The 17384-nt window shown below is 45.7% G+C and overlaps 1 long non-coding RNA gene across 1 annotated transcript; it reads right to left on the bottom strand.

Moving 5' to 3' along the window:
- Positions 1-8075: 8075 nt before the first annotated feature.
- LOC127327890 (uncharacterized) lies at positions 8076-14648 on the bottom strand. The gene is made up of 3 exons (XR_007868829.2): positions 14288-14648; positions 13511-13748; positions 8076-10564 (listed from the first exon to the last, which is right to left on the bottom strand). It is a non-coding gene; the product is annotated as an uncharacterized lncRNA (long non-coding RNA).
- Positions 14649-17384: the final 2736 nt, after the last annotated feature.

The raw sequence follows: 17384 nt of genomic DNA, 5'->3' as shown, positions 1-17384 counted from the left end.
GGCCGGCCATGGAGGTGGAGTCCCTTGTGGACTCCACCTTCCTTGGTGGTTTCTTCCGGACTTTTCTAGAACCTTCTAGAACCTTCCATAGAACCTTCCGCGACATTTTATTTCACATAAAATGACATCCTATATATGAATCTTATTCTCCGGACCATTCCGGAACTCCTCGTGATGTCCGGGATCTCATCCGGGACTCCGAACAAATATTCCAACTCCATTCCATATTCAAGAACTACCATTTCAACATCCAACTTTAAGTGTGTCACCCTACGGTTCGAGAACTATGCGGACATGGTTGAGTACTTACTCCGACCAATAACCAATAGCGGGATCTGGAGATCCATAATGGCTCCCACATATTCAACGATGACTTTAGTGATCGAATGAACCATTCACATACATTACCAATTCCCTTTGTCTCACGATATTTTACTTGTCCGAGGTTTGATCTTCGGTATCACTCTATACCTTGTTCAACCTCGTCTCCTGACAAGTACTCTTTACTCAAATGCCGTGGTATGTGGTCTCTTATGAACTCTTTCATATGCTTGCAAGACATTAGACGACATTCCACCGAGAGGGCCCAGAGTATATCTATCCGTCATCGGGATGGACAAATCCCACTGTTGATCCATATGCCTCAACTCATACTTTCCGGATACTTAATCCCACCTTTATAGCCACCCATTTACGCAGTGGTGTTTGGTGTAATCAAAGTACCTTTCCGGTATAAGTGATTTACATGATCTCATGGTCATAAGGACTAGGTAACTATGTATCGAAAGCTTATAGCAAATAACTTAATGACGAGATCTTATGCTACGCTTAATTAGGTGTATCCATTATATCATTCACACAATGACATAACCTTGTTATTAATAACATCCAATGTTCATGATTATGAAACTAATCATCCATTAATCAACAAGCTAGTTTAAGAGGCATACTAGGGACTTCTTGTTTGTCTACATATCACACATGTACTAATGTTTCGGTTAATACAATTCTAGCATGATATATAAACATTTATCATAAACATAAAGATATAAATAATAACCACTTTATTATTGCCTCTAGGGCATATCTCCTTCAGGGGGAACGACCGCCGGAGCACCGGAATGCCACCAAAACTTGCATGTGGACCTAGGATATGTGTGAAAGTGTGGTGGAAGGTGTGATTCACCAAATGGTGCAAGGCATTGCTCCCATGTGTGACATTCCTCTCTTTCAGGCGATAACACTTGGAAGATTCCTCGACTTGTAGGCTGAAGTGTCCCGCTGCGGGTATACCGGTGGCTACAATGTGCCAAAGTGTGCCAAACCTAGATTTCCATGTGTATATGGCCTAATCAAAACTAAACCTACCAAAAAGTATGTTGGTGGAACCTCCCGCGGAGAAATCTAGGGGTGTAGACCCCCCGAGGCACGAAGACCGCCGTTTTCGGGGGGGAACGACCGCCGGAGCACCGGAATGCCACCAAAACTTGCATGTGGACCTAGGATATGTGTGAAAGTGTGGTGGAATGTGTGATCCACCAAATGGTGCAAGGCATAGCTCCCATGTGTGAGCTTCCCCTCTTTCGGGCGATAACACTTGGAAGATTCCTCGACTTGTAGGCTGAAGTGTCCCGCTGCGGGTATACCGGAGGCTATAGTGTGCCAAATGGTGCCAAACCTTGCTTTCCATGTGTATATGGACTAACCAAAACCAAACCTATCAAAAAGTATGTTGGTGGAACCTCGCGCGGTGAAATCTAGGGGGGTAGACCCCAGGCAGCATGTGACGACCATTATCGGGGGGACGACCGCGGAGCACCGGAATGCCACCAAAACTTGCATGTGGACCTAGGATATGTGTGAAAGTGTGGTGGAATGTGTGATCCACCAAATGGTGCAAGGCATAGCTCCCATGTGTGAGCTTCCCCTCTTTCGGGCGATAACACTTGGAAGATTCCTCGACTTGTAGGCTGAAGTGTCCCACATTGCGGGTATACCGGAGGCTATAGTGTGCCAAATGGTGCCAAACCTTGCTTTCCATGTGTATATGGACTAACCAAAACCAAACCTATCAAAAAGTATGTTGGTGGAACCTCGCGCGGTGAAATCTAGGGGGGTAGACCCCCCGAGGCACGCAGACAGCCGTTATCGGGGGGAACGACCGCGGAGCACCGAATGCCACCAAAACTTGCATGTGGACCTAGGATATGTGTGAAAGTGTGGTGGAAGGTGTGATTCACCAAATGGTGCAAGGCATTGCTCCCATGTGTGACATTACTCTCATTCAGGCGATAACACTTGGAAGATTCCTCGACTTGTAGGCTGAAGTGTCCCGCTGCGGGTATACCGGTGGCTACAATGTGCCAAAGTGTGCCAAACCTAGATTTCCATGTGTATATGGCCTAATCAAAACTAAACCTACCAAAAAGTATGTTGGTGGAACCTCCCGCGGAGAAATCTAGGGGGGTAGACCCCCCGAGGCACGAAGACCGCCGTTTTCGGGGGGGAACGACCGCCGGAGCACCGGAATGCCACCAAAACTTGCATGTGGACCTAGGATATGTGTGAAAGTGTGGTGGAATGTGTGATCCACCAAATGGTGCAAGGCATAGCTCCCATGTGTGAGCTTCCCCTCTTTCGGGCGATAACACTTGGAAGATTCCTCGACTTGTAGGCTGAAGTGTCCCGCTGCGGGTATACCGGAGGCTATAGTGTGCCAAATGGTGCCAAACCTTGCTTTCCATGTGTATATGGACTAACCAAAACCAAACCTATCAAAAAGTATGTTGGTGGAACCTCGCGCGGTGAAATCTAGGGGGTAGACCCCCAGGAGCATGACCGGCCGTTATCGGGGGGCGGCACGACCGCCGGAGCACCGGAATGCCACCAAAACTTGCATGTGGACCTAGGATATGTGTGAAAGTGTGGTGGAATGTATGATCCACCAAATGGTGCAAGGCATAGCTCCCATGTGTGAGCTTCCCCTCTTTCGGGCGATAACACTTGGAAGATTCCTCGACTTGTAGGCTGAAGTGTCCCGCTGCGGGGGTATACCGGAGGCTATAGTGTGCAAAATGGTGCCAAACCTTGCTTTACATGTGTATATGGACTAACCAAAACCAAACCTATCAAAAAGTATGTTGGTGGAACCTCGCGCGGTGAAATCTAGGGGGGTAGACCCCCCCGAGGCACGCAGACAACCATTTTCGGGGGGGGAACGACCGCCGGAGCACCGGAATGCCACCAAAACTTGCATGTGGACCTAGGATATGTGTGAAAGTGTGGTGGAATGTGTGATCCACCAAATGGTGCAAGGCATAGCTCCCATGTGTGAGCTTCCCCTCTTTCGGGCGATAACACTTGGAAGATTCCTCGACTTGTAGGTGAAGTGTCCCATTGCGGGTATACCGGAGGCTATAGTGTGCAAAATGGTGCCAAACCTTGCTTTCCATGTGTATATGGACTAACCAAAACCAAACCTATCAAAAAGTATGTTGGTGGAACCTCGCGCGGTGAAATCTAGGGGGGTGGACCCCCCGAGGCACGCAGACACGACCAAGTTATCGGGGGGGACGACCGCGGTGCACCGGAATGCCACCAAAACTTGCATGTGGACCTAGGATATGTGTGAAAGTGTGGTGGAATGTGTGATCCACCAAATGGTGCAAGGCATAGCTCCCATGTGTGAGCTTCCCCTCTTTCGGGCGATAACACTTGGAAGATTCCTCGACTTGTAGAGGTGAAGTGTCCCAGCTGGCGGGTATACCGGAGGCTATAGTGTGCCAAATGGTGCCAAACCTTGCTTTACATGTGTATATGGACTAACCAAAACCAAACCTATCAAAAAGTATGTTGGTGGAACCTCGCGCGGTGAAATCTAGGGGGGTAGACCCCCCCGAGGCACGCAGACAGCCATTTTCGGGGGGGGGAACGACCGCCGGAGCACCGGAATGCCACCAAAACTTGCATGTGGACCTAGGATATGTGTGAAAGTGTGGTGGAATGTGTGATCCACCAAATGGTGCAAGGCATAGCTCCCATGTGTGAGCTTCCCCTCTTTCGGGCGATAACACTTGGAAGATTCCTCGACTTGTAGGCTGAAGTGTCCTTGCGGGTATACCGGAGGCTATAGTGTGCCAAATGGTGCCAAACCTTGCTTTCCATGTGTATATGGACTAACCAAAACCAAACCTATCAAAAAGTATGTTGGTGGAACCTCGCGCGGTGAAATCTAGGGGGGTAGACCCCAGGAGCAGACTACACCAAGTTATCGGGGAGCAACGACCACGAGCACCGGAATGCCACCAAAACTTGCATGTGGACCTAGGATATGTGTGAAAGTGTGGTGGAAGGTGTGATTCACCAAATGGTGCAAGGCATTGCTCCCATGTGTGACATTCCTCTCTTTCAGGCGATAACACTTGGAAGATTCCTCGACTTGTAGGCTGAAGTGTCCCGCTGCGGGTATACCGGTGGCTACAATGTGCCAAAGTGTGCCAAACCTAGATTTCCATGTGTATATGGCCTAATCAAAACTAAACCTACCAAAAAGTATGTTGGTGGAACCTCCCGCGGAGAAATCTAGGGGGGTAGACCCCCCGAGGCACGAAGACCGCCGTTTCGGGGGAACGACCACGGAGCACCGGAATGCCACCAAAACTTGCATGTGGACCTAGGATATGTGTGAAAGTGTGGTGGAATGTGTGATCCACCAAATGGTGCAAGGCATAGCTCCCATGTGTGAGCTTCCCCTCTTTCGGGCGATAACACTTGGAAGATTCCTCGACTTGTAGGTGAAGGGTCCCGCTGCGGGTATACCGGAGGCTATAGTGTGCCAAATGGTGCCAAACCTTGCTTTCCATGTGTATATGGACTAACCAAAACCAAACCTATCAAAAAGTATGTTGGTGGAACCTCGCGCGGTGAAATCTAGGGGGGTAGACCCCCCGAGGCACGCAGATGTTATCGGGGGGGACGACCGCTGAGCACCGGAATGCCACCAAAACTTGCATGTGGACCTAGGATATGTGTGAAAGTGTGGTGGAATGTGTGATCCACCAAATGGTGCAAGGCATAGCTCCCATGTGTGAGCTTCCCCTCTTTCGGGCGATAACACTTGGAAGATTCCTCGACTTGTAGGTGAAGTGTCCCAGCTGCGGGTATACCGGAGGCTATAGTGTGCCAAATGGTGCCAAACCTTGCTTTCCATGTGTATATGGACTAACCAAAACCAAACCTATCAAAAAGTATGTTGGTGGAACCTCGCGCGGTGAAATCTAGGGGTAGACCCCCGAGGCACGCAGCCGTTATCGGGGAACGACCGCCGGAGCACCGGAATGCCACCAAAACTTGCATGTGGACCTAGGATATGTGTGAAAGTGTGGTGGAATGTGTGATCCACCAAATGGTGCAAGGCATAGCTCCCATGTGTGAGCTTCCCTCTTTCGGGCGATAACACTTGGAAGATTCCTCGACTTGTAGGTTGAAGTGTCCCAACGGGTATACCGGAGGCTATAGTGTGCCAAATGGTGCCAAACCTTGCTTTCCATGTGTATATGGACTAACCAAAACCAAACCTATCAAAAAGTATGTTGGTGGAACCTCGCGCGGTGAAATCTAGGGGGTGGACCGAGGCACGCAGATGAAGGCCGTTATCGGGGGACGACCGCCGGAGCACCGGAATGCCACCAAAACTTGCATGTGGACCTAGGATATGTGTGAAAGTGTGGTGGAATGTGTGATCCACCAAATGGTGCAAGGCATAGCTCCCATGTGTGAGCTTCCCCTCTTTCGGGCGATAACACTTGGAAGATTCCTCGACTTGTAGGTGAAGTGTCCCATTGCGGGTATACCGGAGGCTATAGTGTGCCCATTGGTGCCAAACCTTGCTTTACATGTGTATATGGACTAACCAAAACCAAACCTATCAAAAAGTATGTTGGTGGAACCTCGCGCGGTGAAATCTAGGGGGGTAGACCCCAGAGGCACGCAGATGACCATTTTCGGGGGGGGGGAACGACGGGGGGAGCACCGGAATGCCACCAAAACTTGCATGTGGACCTAGGATATGTGTGAAAGTGTGGTGGAATGTGTGATCCACCAAATGGTGCAAGGCATAGCTCCCATGTGTGAGCTTCCCCTCTTTCGGGCGATAACACTTGGAAGATTCCTCGACTTGTAGGTGAAGTGTCCCAGTTGCGGGTATACCGGAGGCTATAGTGTGCCAAATGGTGCCAAACCTTGCTTTCCATGTGTATATGGACTAACCAAAACCAAACCTATCAAAAAGTATGTTGGTGGAACCTCGCGCGGTGAAATCTAGGGGTAGACCCCAGGAGGCACGCATGACGGCCGTTATCGGGGGGCACGACCGCCGGAGCACCGGAATGCCACCAAAACTTGCATGTGGACCTAGGATATGTGTGAAAGTGTGGTGGAATGTGTGATCCACCAAATGGTGCAAGGCATAGCTCCCATGTGTGAGCTTCCCCTCTTTCGGGCGATAACACTTGGAAGATTCCTCGACTTGTAGGCTGAAGTGTCCCGCTGCGGGTATACCGGAGGCTATAGTGTGCCAAATGGTGCCAAACCTTGCTTTCCATGTGTATATGGACTAACCAAAACCAAACCTATCAAAAAGTATGTTGGTTGAACCTCGCGCGCGGTGAAATCTAGGTAGACCCCGAGGCATGCGAACGACCATTTTCGGGGGAACGACCGCCGGAGCACCGGAATGCCACCAAAACTTGCATGTGGACCTAGGATATGTGTGAAAGTGTGGTGGAATGTGTGATTCACCAAATGGTGCAAGGCATAGCTCCCATGTGTGAGCTTCCCCTCTTTCGGGCGATAACACTTGGAAGATTCCTCGACTTGTAGGCTGAAGTGTCCCACTTTGCGGGTATACCGGAGGCTATAATGTGCCAAATGGTGCCAAACCTTGTTTTCCATGTGTAACCAAAACCAAACCTATCAAAAAATATGTTGGTGGAACCTCGGGCGGTGAAATCTAGGGGGTAGACCGCCGGGGCCCATATATAGACCGCTGTTTGGGGGGGGGGAGACCTCCGGAGCACTTGAATCCCAGCCAAACTTGCATGTAGACCTAAATATGTTTGGAAGTGTCGTGTAAGGTGTAAAGCTGCAATAAATTGCACCAAATATGTGTGGGCGATAACACTTAGCAGACACCGAACCCCCGTTAATTTGCTCTGAAACCCTGATATGTTGGGGGGAGGGGTCGATGAAGATGTAGATTATTTATTTTATCGGTATACAGATTGTATTAAGTAACACTAACAAATAGTCTACAAAAAGTAAAAAACTAATTTTACAACAAATATAAGTATTAATATAAATATAAATACAAAACAAGGAAAAGAAATAAAATTGTACTCTGTGCCGTGCAAACACGCACGGCAAAGGGTTGGCCTACACGGCAAAGACGTCGTTGCCGTGACCGCATCTTTGCCGTGCGCCCTCATGGCCTCTTTGCCGTGTGGCGTTACTTTGCCGTGCGCCATCTGGCGGGATTGCCGTGCGAGGCTGCTTTGCCAAGCGCCTAGTTGTAGCTTTGCCGTGGACCTTTTGTTTGCCGTGCGTCTTTCCGCTGCTGCACGTCAAAGCTGTCATTGCCGTGCGCGAGGCGCACGGCAAAGAACTGCCGCACGGCAAAGGGTCACAAAGGCACACGGCAAAGAGGCGCGCACGGCAGTGAGACTTTTTCCCGTAGTGGGAGAGCAAGAAGCACTCATCTAACAATGTTAAAACGAAAAACTACGAACACTGAAGTTATGTAGAATAGCGAGGTGAACTTACTTCTCCAAACAAAAAATTCGAACGGTCGAAAAAGGTGCAAAAGAAGCCCCTCCCATCTTTTTATTTTGATATAAAACTATAGATAAGATAATACTAGTTAAATGCCCGTGCGTTGTTACGGTCTACGAGATAAAAAAAAAACATATCTAGACATAGAATTAGTCCCTGGTATCATAAAACAAAAGCAAATTGATCAAGTTTATAAAACATATCACATACTTCAATCTCGTTGATGAGATTTTGTATAGTATATCGAGTACAAGTAAACTTGAGTAGGATTTTTAGACCACAAAACTATAAATGAAACGAAACTAAAAATATACAACATGGTCTAGGAAACTTGTTTAAACTTGGCAACATCCATCTCAGCGTAGGCTAATCAGTCATAATGCCATTTCTCCTATTGTTTGGATTTGTCTACCACTGCACCAAATGTAATCTTGCATCAATGGAAAGCTTGGACAATAGAGTTTGATTATTGACGAGTAATGCCCATCTGATAGCTTGTAGGAAATAGGAGGGGAAACATCAGTGCAATATCTTTCAACATCTTTTCTTCAAATAAGTTTTCACAAATCACTGACCATTTTAAAATTCAAGTCTACAAGTGCAAGTTAATTGACCTTGAAAGAATCATTTAATACCAAAAGAAGTCCTACCAAAAGTTTTGAAACATATGATATATGTAGTGATAGTCTGATGGAAATAGGTAAACAGCTGTACACAAGAACCTTTATGTATAGGGAAAAAGGTTGTCTTATAGGATATTAAGATTATGAAGAAACAACTTTTAGATATCTCGACAGGCCCATAAAGGAGATTCCTGCCATCAAGATCAAATATAATGTTTGAGTGTGAATCACCTTGTCTACCAGTTGAGATCGGAGGGGGTGTTCAGAGCATTTCAATGGAAGAGTTTATAAATTCATTTCAGAAAAAATAACTGTAATCAGATCTCTATTCAGTGTTTGTTGGAATGTTTAGAGGTTGCTATATCAGCCCAACAGTTCCAAATTATAATCTAAAGATGATACATATAAGATTGCATCATAAATAGTACATGATAGCGAAATATACGTAAGTATCTGCATATATTCATTCTTAAACAAAATTCCACAAAATCTTACAACCTTGAGATCAAACCTCTTGTCAGAATAACAATCTGGTTATTAATGAGCCAAAATATCAAAATCGAGATTATATATGCAGAGTAATATTTCTAAGTACTAAACAAAGATTACAGTAACCTAGTTTTAGTTATAAATGGCAGCAAGAGACCTCGTACTTCTATTTACTTCCTTTCAAACAGATTAAAAAACAAAATGCAGAGCCATGGAATGTCATGAACTTCAGATCCCATCACTACTAAAAACAGCAGATGTCGCAAACTTCAGATCCCATCACTACTGAAAAACTTAAGAAATGCTGCTGGTGATGTGCACGGTTGAAAGAGTAGGGTGGAGGAGGAGCACCAAATCGAGGCGTGTGGTCAGGTGGAGCCGAGGAGAAAGCGCAATAGTTGGGTCATTGAGGTAGAGTGATGCGCCCCGCTACTGCGTCCACGAAGTGATTGTATCACCCAAAAGCAAAGAACGACTAAAATTGTATTGCCAGAAACCAAAAAACAATTTTTTTTAACAGATATTATGCTTCTGAAGAGCACTTCTTACAACTTAATCTGCGTGTTTCATGTAAGATACTTCTCATCCTTCACATTCCAGCGTGTGGGTTTTCCTATGGCATAGCTTAGACTTACATGATATATGATCTTGTAAGGATATAATAAAAAAATTACTTGCAGAGTTTGCTTTCATCTATTCCTCTATTAGTTCTTGAATCTTAATACATGGATTACAATCTGTTCATATGGACTAATATTTCTTCAGAATGTGGGAAATCAAATAAATCACCTGTCTTGAAAGTTTCAACACATATAAAGAACACTTCATCAAATTAGTGAAGCCCAAGTAATGCTGACAGGATTTCAAGTACTTAGATTTGGCTACCCGATAGGTTATGTCAGTCTTTAAAATTCTTACAGATGAGATAGAACAGATAGACCATTTGTCGACACCAAACTGGTTAACAAATACACCTTCTATTAAATGTGAACTTCCATGGTCTACATGTATTCATGTACAGTGCAACCAAAAGAGATTTAGAAACATAAGTATGAGAGAACAAAGAACCTTGAAAAATAATAAACCTTTAATTTTTGGACAAAATGTTGGCGACAAACTGGAGCTAAAAATCCAATAGATCACTATATCAATAGATCATGGAACACATGGATTAAGGCCAGTGAATCATTATGAGAAAATGCAATGGCTACCTTCAGTTAGAGATTACCAATTGCCTGGGGATGCCAAAGATGATTTGTCCTCATATGACTATCTTTCAATATCCTCTCTCGGGATAGTGATTTGACTTCAACTTCAATTGAAAAAATGTTAATAAGAACAGACAAACTCTGTAGGGAGAGAGAGACTTAACAGAGGAAGCTTGATCAACCGTGAGGCGGCGCACATGCCGGAATTCAGCGCTGGGAAGAGAAACAGAGTAGCTAAGTCCCAGCGTGCCTGGACGGACTCCGCAACGATGTCAGCCCACTCCATGAGCCCAGCTACCTTCAATATGCTAATTGGTGAAGATGTAAGATATTGAGAATTTTGACCCTAGTTAACTTAACACCATACCACTGTGCCATCCCAGACCCCGACCTTCCTGAAGTAGTAGCAGCGCGAATCTATCGTCTCATGTAAAAAAATTACTTGCCAGGGAGCAACAAATCTATACCTAATAATAAAGGAGCTAAGGTTTCTGCCAAAATTTTCGTCCAACAAATTTTCCGACCATTTTGCCCTCCCACCAAACTACATATTACAACCAATGCCACCCGTGAGACAAAAACCGGTTCGATTTTTCCATCCGTCACAACGCTCACCCCTCCGGCGATTCTCCGCGGAATCCGCCGTTCCGCATAGGGAAACCATAGTTCGTATGGATCTCTGTTCCTATTCCTACCAAATCAATCCAGATTTCTTACCCCCTCTTCACGAAAATCCGTTCATATATAGTAGTTCCTTTCAACCACAGAAATCTCGCCATCGAATCTGGAAATCGAGCTCTTTGTGGAGATCCCCGAAACTTTTTTTGCCTCCCCTTCCCGACTGTTTTCCGTGCGCATCAACCTCAAATCGAGCAACGCCGCCGGCAGGGATAAACGAAGTCCTTTTCCTTTCCTCTACTCATCGCCTAATTCGTGAAGAAGGGTCACAGGAGATGGGAGATCACGGCATCCCCCGACGGAGGGAGAGAGAGGCGCCTCAATGCCCCCAGCCGAAAGATCCGCCCTTGGATAGCTCGGATCCAAGCCGGAGGGTGCTCGTGATACCGGTGAAGACGCCGGCGCCAACCCTGCCGTAACCGCCCATCACGGCCCCGACCCCAGGCGTTCACGCTCCACCCCTATCTGAGCCGCTCCGCCGCCGGTCATCCAGTGGCGCGGCTGGTGGTCTCCTGCAAGGGGCAACAGCTGGCATCGGCGGCGGTCGGAAGCTACGCAGGACACGGTAGTAGGCATTGGCTTCACGGTGTGTAATCAATGGTGGAGCTTCTCAGGATCTAGGTTCGCGGTGGTCTGGTAGCATCCATCCAGCCAAGATCCATCGATCCTCCATTTGCGTGCACTGGGTCTCAATGTATTGAAAATTGATTGTATTTCTTGAAGTTCTACTAAGGGCCGGGCATGTCTAACATGAATAGGGAAAGAGCAGATTTCGCCCAGTAGTGGTCTCGACGTATTATTTGGATTTTCCAAAGTTCTGTTAATCAGTGTGATGGCCTTGCAGGTCAAACACAAGCAGGTTAGTGTTACAGGTTTTACTCTGAATCTGACTTCAGTATGATGATGGACTTCCTGACGCCGTTTCTTGCTAGGTCGAGAGAGTTTCAGTAAATTCAGTCAGATATATTGCTTAATGTGCAATGCAATTTTGGATCCTTCCGCGTGAAGACAAAATAAGGAAACTCCCAGGGTGCAAGGTATTTTTGTTGGCCACACCTACAGGTTGATCAAGTTCATGATGTAAGTTTGAGAGAGATTGATTGGTGGTTTCTGTGGATCATCACGTATGAGTTAAGTCTGGATGTGCATCATGTTATGCTTTTGAGAAGCCATCTACCATAGTTAAAAAGATGCAGATTATAAAGAGTTCGACGGAATATCTCAATGATGCGTATCGTGGTTCAACTTTCTTTTCTGAATATATTTATGTTCTAGGAAAGTATTTGAGTATTGGACAGATCACTTCATAAATATTGTCCACCAGGAAATAATTTTTGGATACCTAAGTCATGAGAATTTCAGTAATTGTTTGTGGAGTCTCCAATCAAGGGACATACATCAATTTTATCAACAATAGAACATGGAAAATTTGTTGTCAAAATAGGATACATGTCACCAGCGGATGCAGGCGACGGCATTTTTCTTGTACAAAGCCCTATACAGATGGTGATTGAAGTTTGATATTAACTGAATTTTGCCTACTTCATTGCAATTTATTTAGGTAACCATGGGGTAATTAATAATGGTTACTCAATTTGATGTCGGTTCAAGCTACAACATTTGTGCACTGGTGATATTACAAAATTCTTATTAATTTAATGTTGTTTTTTGTGCCTAGATTACATAACGAAATTAGGGTTGATTTAGACACACTTTTCTGTAAGTGATATTATGTCACTTGTTTACACTTAGCACTTGCAAATGGCATCCTGCTTCATACATCTTAAGCTAATCATAATGTGATTATTGTCCTCATGAAAAAAACTGCCACTTGGTGAATCTCCATGACTAGCTTATGTTGGACGTTAGGAGAAAACTCGTTCATGCAATCTACATTATATATCCGTATTATTATATGTTCATGTTTTTGGGTCGGACGGATAGCTAAGTCCCATAGCAACGCAAAAGAGACCAACAAGGCGGCAACGAAACGATTAGGACGACCGGGACAAATGGAATATTTTTGGCTGTGAGTTGCGATTATATGACTTTGAATAGATCTACTTCTTTTTTGGTGCAGGTTCTCATTTTTTTTCTCTGGATTGGTCATGCTCCTTCAGCTTAATTCTCCATATGTCATCCTGCTTTTTTTTTCAACACCTGGTCGATCACTTCATGATCTAGCATATGGCAGTTTAGAATTAGGGAAAAATGTGACATTTGTTGAAGATGACATAGAGGATAAAGAGCCATTTTGGATGATTCACTGAAGTGTTCGAATTTTTTTTCCCGGTGCATCGCACGGGCACTTTTGCTAGTTAATGTAAAATACAACAAACCAAAATCCACGCTAACACAAACAAAATGGTAAACCAACACAAATCATGTTAGACATCTCCATAGAGAACCACAAGTTGGATTAGCCCAAGCAGGTCTTTTCCTTTCAATCAAGTCTTTCCTAATCATTAGAATATTTCCAAATAAAACGTGCCTCATTGGTGATAATTGTTCAACAATTGATAAAATCAGAAGCAATATCATGTTTTTTATGTAGAGTATTCTAGCAATTACGTGGCAAGCAAATTTAGAAAGTATACATTGTATGAAGCATTTTATCAATCACTTGACATGGCTAAGTTGGTGCACTGATATAATAAAACAGTGGTAAGAAGGAATGGGCCAAACCTGGGATAGGAGGGTGTTGGTCTGTCTGACTCTAGCAAGATTTCAGCATATGAGAACTTCCGCCCTATCCACATCACAAGAAGGTGCTTATGGAGTCACGAGGATGAGGGTGGCTGATGTCAAGGTTGAACGACGGAGAGAGCAGGATCATCATGACGTCATCATCCACTTCCCTGATGACCTTTGGATCGCCATGGTTGCCACCGTGTGGTCGCTCCAGCAGCGGCAACAGACGACACTACAAAAAAATACAACCTGATTTATAAATTCTCTAGCTACATTGAGTAAGCTTCTTTATCCATAGATCTGATCGCTAATGATCTGATTTATAAATTATCTCTATCTCTCTTATTTTCTCATGTCAGTAGACAGTACATGGAAAGAAATATATCAAGTCTGTTATTTTTACCCAAAAAAGGAGCTGCAAACAATAAGTAGCAAATCGGTGTTCTATAGTATTGATCAGAACACCACTGAAATTACATGTAGAGTACTAAGGCTAAATCATTGCTAAACTACATGTAGCATAGACTTTCATAGTATTACTTCTGTAGTAACTATGATAGGGTAAATGATTGAAGAATCATTGCAAGATTGAGTCGTACAAGTAATAACACTATCATAGTGACATAGTGCTCAAAAAAGCCTCTTTACAAGGGACTAAATTATCATCACTGTACATCAAGTGCGATTTCAGCAGAAAGTGCAAGCCCCATAATTACTCAAATCCACAGAACAATAGAGACAAAGGTAAGTACAGGCGAACAAGGCGCCCACCTCCTGGTCTGGAAAGTGAACATCCCAAAACCTGCATGTTCTTGCATGGAGAAGAGGGTGGCATGGAGTTCCAGTGGTTGTCCTTCTAGCGCGTGTGAGCCATGACGCGCTTGATGGCTTCCCTGGCGCCGGACCTGGCCACACAGCAAGCCATGCACGGTGCGCACGTGGATAGCTCGACCGCCATGCTCGAGATCTGATTCTAGGGAGGACGAATTAGAGCCCTCCATGGCCGCTGGAGACTGAGGCGGCTAGGGTTACCTGAGATGGCAGTTGAGAATGTAGAAGGAAGAAACAACGATGGGGATTGCTAGAGGAGAGATAGCCGAGCTCGCTCCAGTGAAGGGCGGAGCTGGAAGAGCCTACATCGGCCAGAATGAGTGGAGGTAGTGGCGCCGTCGTGAGTCGTGAGAGAGGATACAGAGGGGATCGAGAGGGGGTCCTGCCTTGCCTTCCGCAGTAGGAGGGATTTGTTGGGCTTTGGCCCATTTGGGCGCTCGACAAAGCAGAAGGAATCGCTTGACGAAACGGACGATGTACGACGGAACCCGCTCGTCTTTTGAAAGTATACTAGTTCAATGCCCGTGCGTTGCCACGGGTAACGAAACAGGTAAACAAAAAATATAGTAAAAAATACAAATATCAACCATTAAATTAAATTCAAAATAATGCTCCCTTGGATTCATGATAAGTGCCACTTTTATACTAAATTGTCGATGTTTATTATTAATCCTCCTCGAAATAGGCTTTCGTCCCGCTAAATTTAATATAGCAACCACACAATACAAGAAGCATGCTGGGCGCAGCACAACCAAGCCCAAACGAAACTACAAAGAAAGGAAAGATAAAAAGAATGCGAACACCGGCAGATCGACAAAACGAGAACAACCCGCAACCGTTGCGCCCTCCGGAGAAGTCATACCACACACCTAGCACTCTGAATCGTCGCATACCAAACAACACCTTCAGCAAGGGGAACGACAACTACGCCGTTGTTGCCCGGAATAATCCTAGGGTTTCCCCCGGTACGCGGAAGGGATTAGGGAGGGGGTACACCCGACACCCTTCAGGAAGGTAAGTTGGCACCCTCGGGCGTCACCGTGTCGGTGTCAGACAAGCCGACATGGATTTCTTCCAACCCCACCACCACCATCCCGGACGATCTGAAGTTTTCGGCCCAGCCTTCCGCCCACCAGCACACGCCACCACGGTCTTGACGTCATCCTCCATCTCCCTGTGATCATCGACGCAAGGCCTAGAGGAGGAGGAGGGAGTCAACATGGCCAGGGGTCGCAGCACCACAGCCAGGGGAGGGAACTGCCTCCAACCGCCAGCTCGGTTGTCGACCGGACATGGCAGCAAGGACAAACCAGGCCCCTACTGGCCCGACCGGGCCACACTGGCCCGCTAAGTCCCCGCCGCCATGTTGCAGCAGCCGGCTGTAGCGCCGCCACCACCCTGCCATCTCCAACTCACCAACTGTGCGCCCAGGGAGCACCACCATCGAGCAAGGAAGCTCCAGCCCGCCCTAGCCAAGACCGGGCCCAAAGGGGCCAGATCTGGGCCGAGCAGGAGCTGCCGCCCCTCCCGACCGCGCTAATCCACCGCTAACAGGGGCGCCGCTGCATCTCTGCACCACCCAGCGCGCGGGAACCACACCGCCGCCACCCGAAGGCCACCGTCGCCAGCCCAAGGCCCCCGCGCCCCCGGTTGCGCCACAGGTAGAGTCAGCCCCGCCACCGCCGGCACCGTCCGGGCAACGCCCAACGGCACACGCCGACAAGGGAGAGCGTCGGATGGGGGCTAGGGAGAGGCCGCAGAGCTAGCGCAGGTCACGAGAGCGGGTTAGGTTTTTTCGCCAGGGGGTTTCTGCTCGGGCCAAGCCTTTGTGGTGGCACTCGATGTTTATTATTAATTGGAGGGAGTAGTTGTTTTCTGACCATGAACTGTGAGGCAATAGCCCGGCATCAAAATTTTATTCTCAAAACACTACCAAGTCATATGTATAGGAGGAAAAAGTAACCTAATTAGAAATAGATCGTACTCTAAGGTAGGGTCCTAATGAAAGAAAACAAACTATCTCTATGCTTGACCTTACTCCTATGGTGAAGGAAAATATCATGAAAAAATTTACACTTCCACCTTACGAAGTTGGGTGTCTCTTTTGCGATTTTGCCCAATTTTTTCCCCGTTACGAACCAGCCAAATATTCCAGCAAGCTAACATCAAAACCTCCATAAAGAAAGGCCAGCCAAAAAATTTGTTTGCATGAATCGCCACTAAATTCAAAATAGTAGTTGATACATGCGAACATAAACTACTACGACGAAGTCTGCACAACACACTTCTAAATTTGTACTTGAGGTGCATGACTGAACTCCTCTCCCCAAAGCCACACTCAGTTCTTTTTTTTTTTCTGTGAACAAGTCCACACTCAGTTCTGAGTTCTGCCATATGCAAAGTCTCAGAGCAAGCATTTATTTCACCTGAGTCCAACATGAGAGACCCGCACCTGACTCTCGAGCATTTCCTACAACATCATGGAGTATCACAATGGAGTTGATCTATGCAAAACAAAGTATATTATAAAGTTAAGTATATATTAAAAATATAGAACTATGATTACGAAAAGTATAATAAGCAACAAATATCCCACCTATCATGTAATGATCTATTTGTAGAAATGTTCTTCATATACATAACAATAGATTTTTTAATTATCAGCATCCGGGATGACCGGAATCTTGACGTTATTGCTATCAGCGAATCTTGATAGCTACATACAACTCACCATGAGAGAACACCGACTCAGGCATGTGTTGTAATTCGACAGTTGTTTGCTGGCATGCAAAATTTCTACAAAAATAACTTAATATGTTATGCACTTCCACTTGATTATTACTAAAAAAATGTTCTAGATCATTCTAAATTTAGATACATGCATCTAAGTTTAGACGAATCTAAACCATCCTTTATGACAAGGAGGGAGTTCTTTTCTTGCATATTCCCTTTTATAAGATGTTTTCATAGGCTATAATGGACGTAGTAAAATGCCTGGGCGTTTTCATAGATTATTTGATCCATTTGATGATTCAGA

This window comes from Lolium perenne, chromosome 1 (genome assembly GCF_019359855.2).
Source record: "Lolium perenne isolate Kyuss_39 chromosome 1, Kyuss_2.0, whole genome shotgun sequence".
In the NCBI taxonomy this organism is placed as follows: Eukaryota; Viridiplantae; Streptophyta; class Magnoliopsida; order Poales; family Poaceae; genus Lolium; species Lolium perenne.
The sequence above is the reverse complement of the archived record's forward strand: the minus strand, read 5'-3'. Positions and strand labels throughout refer to the sequence as shown.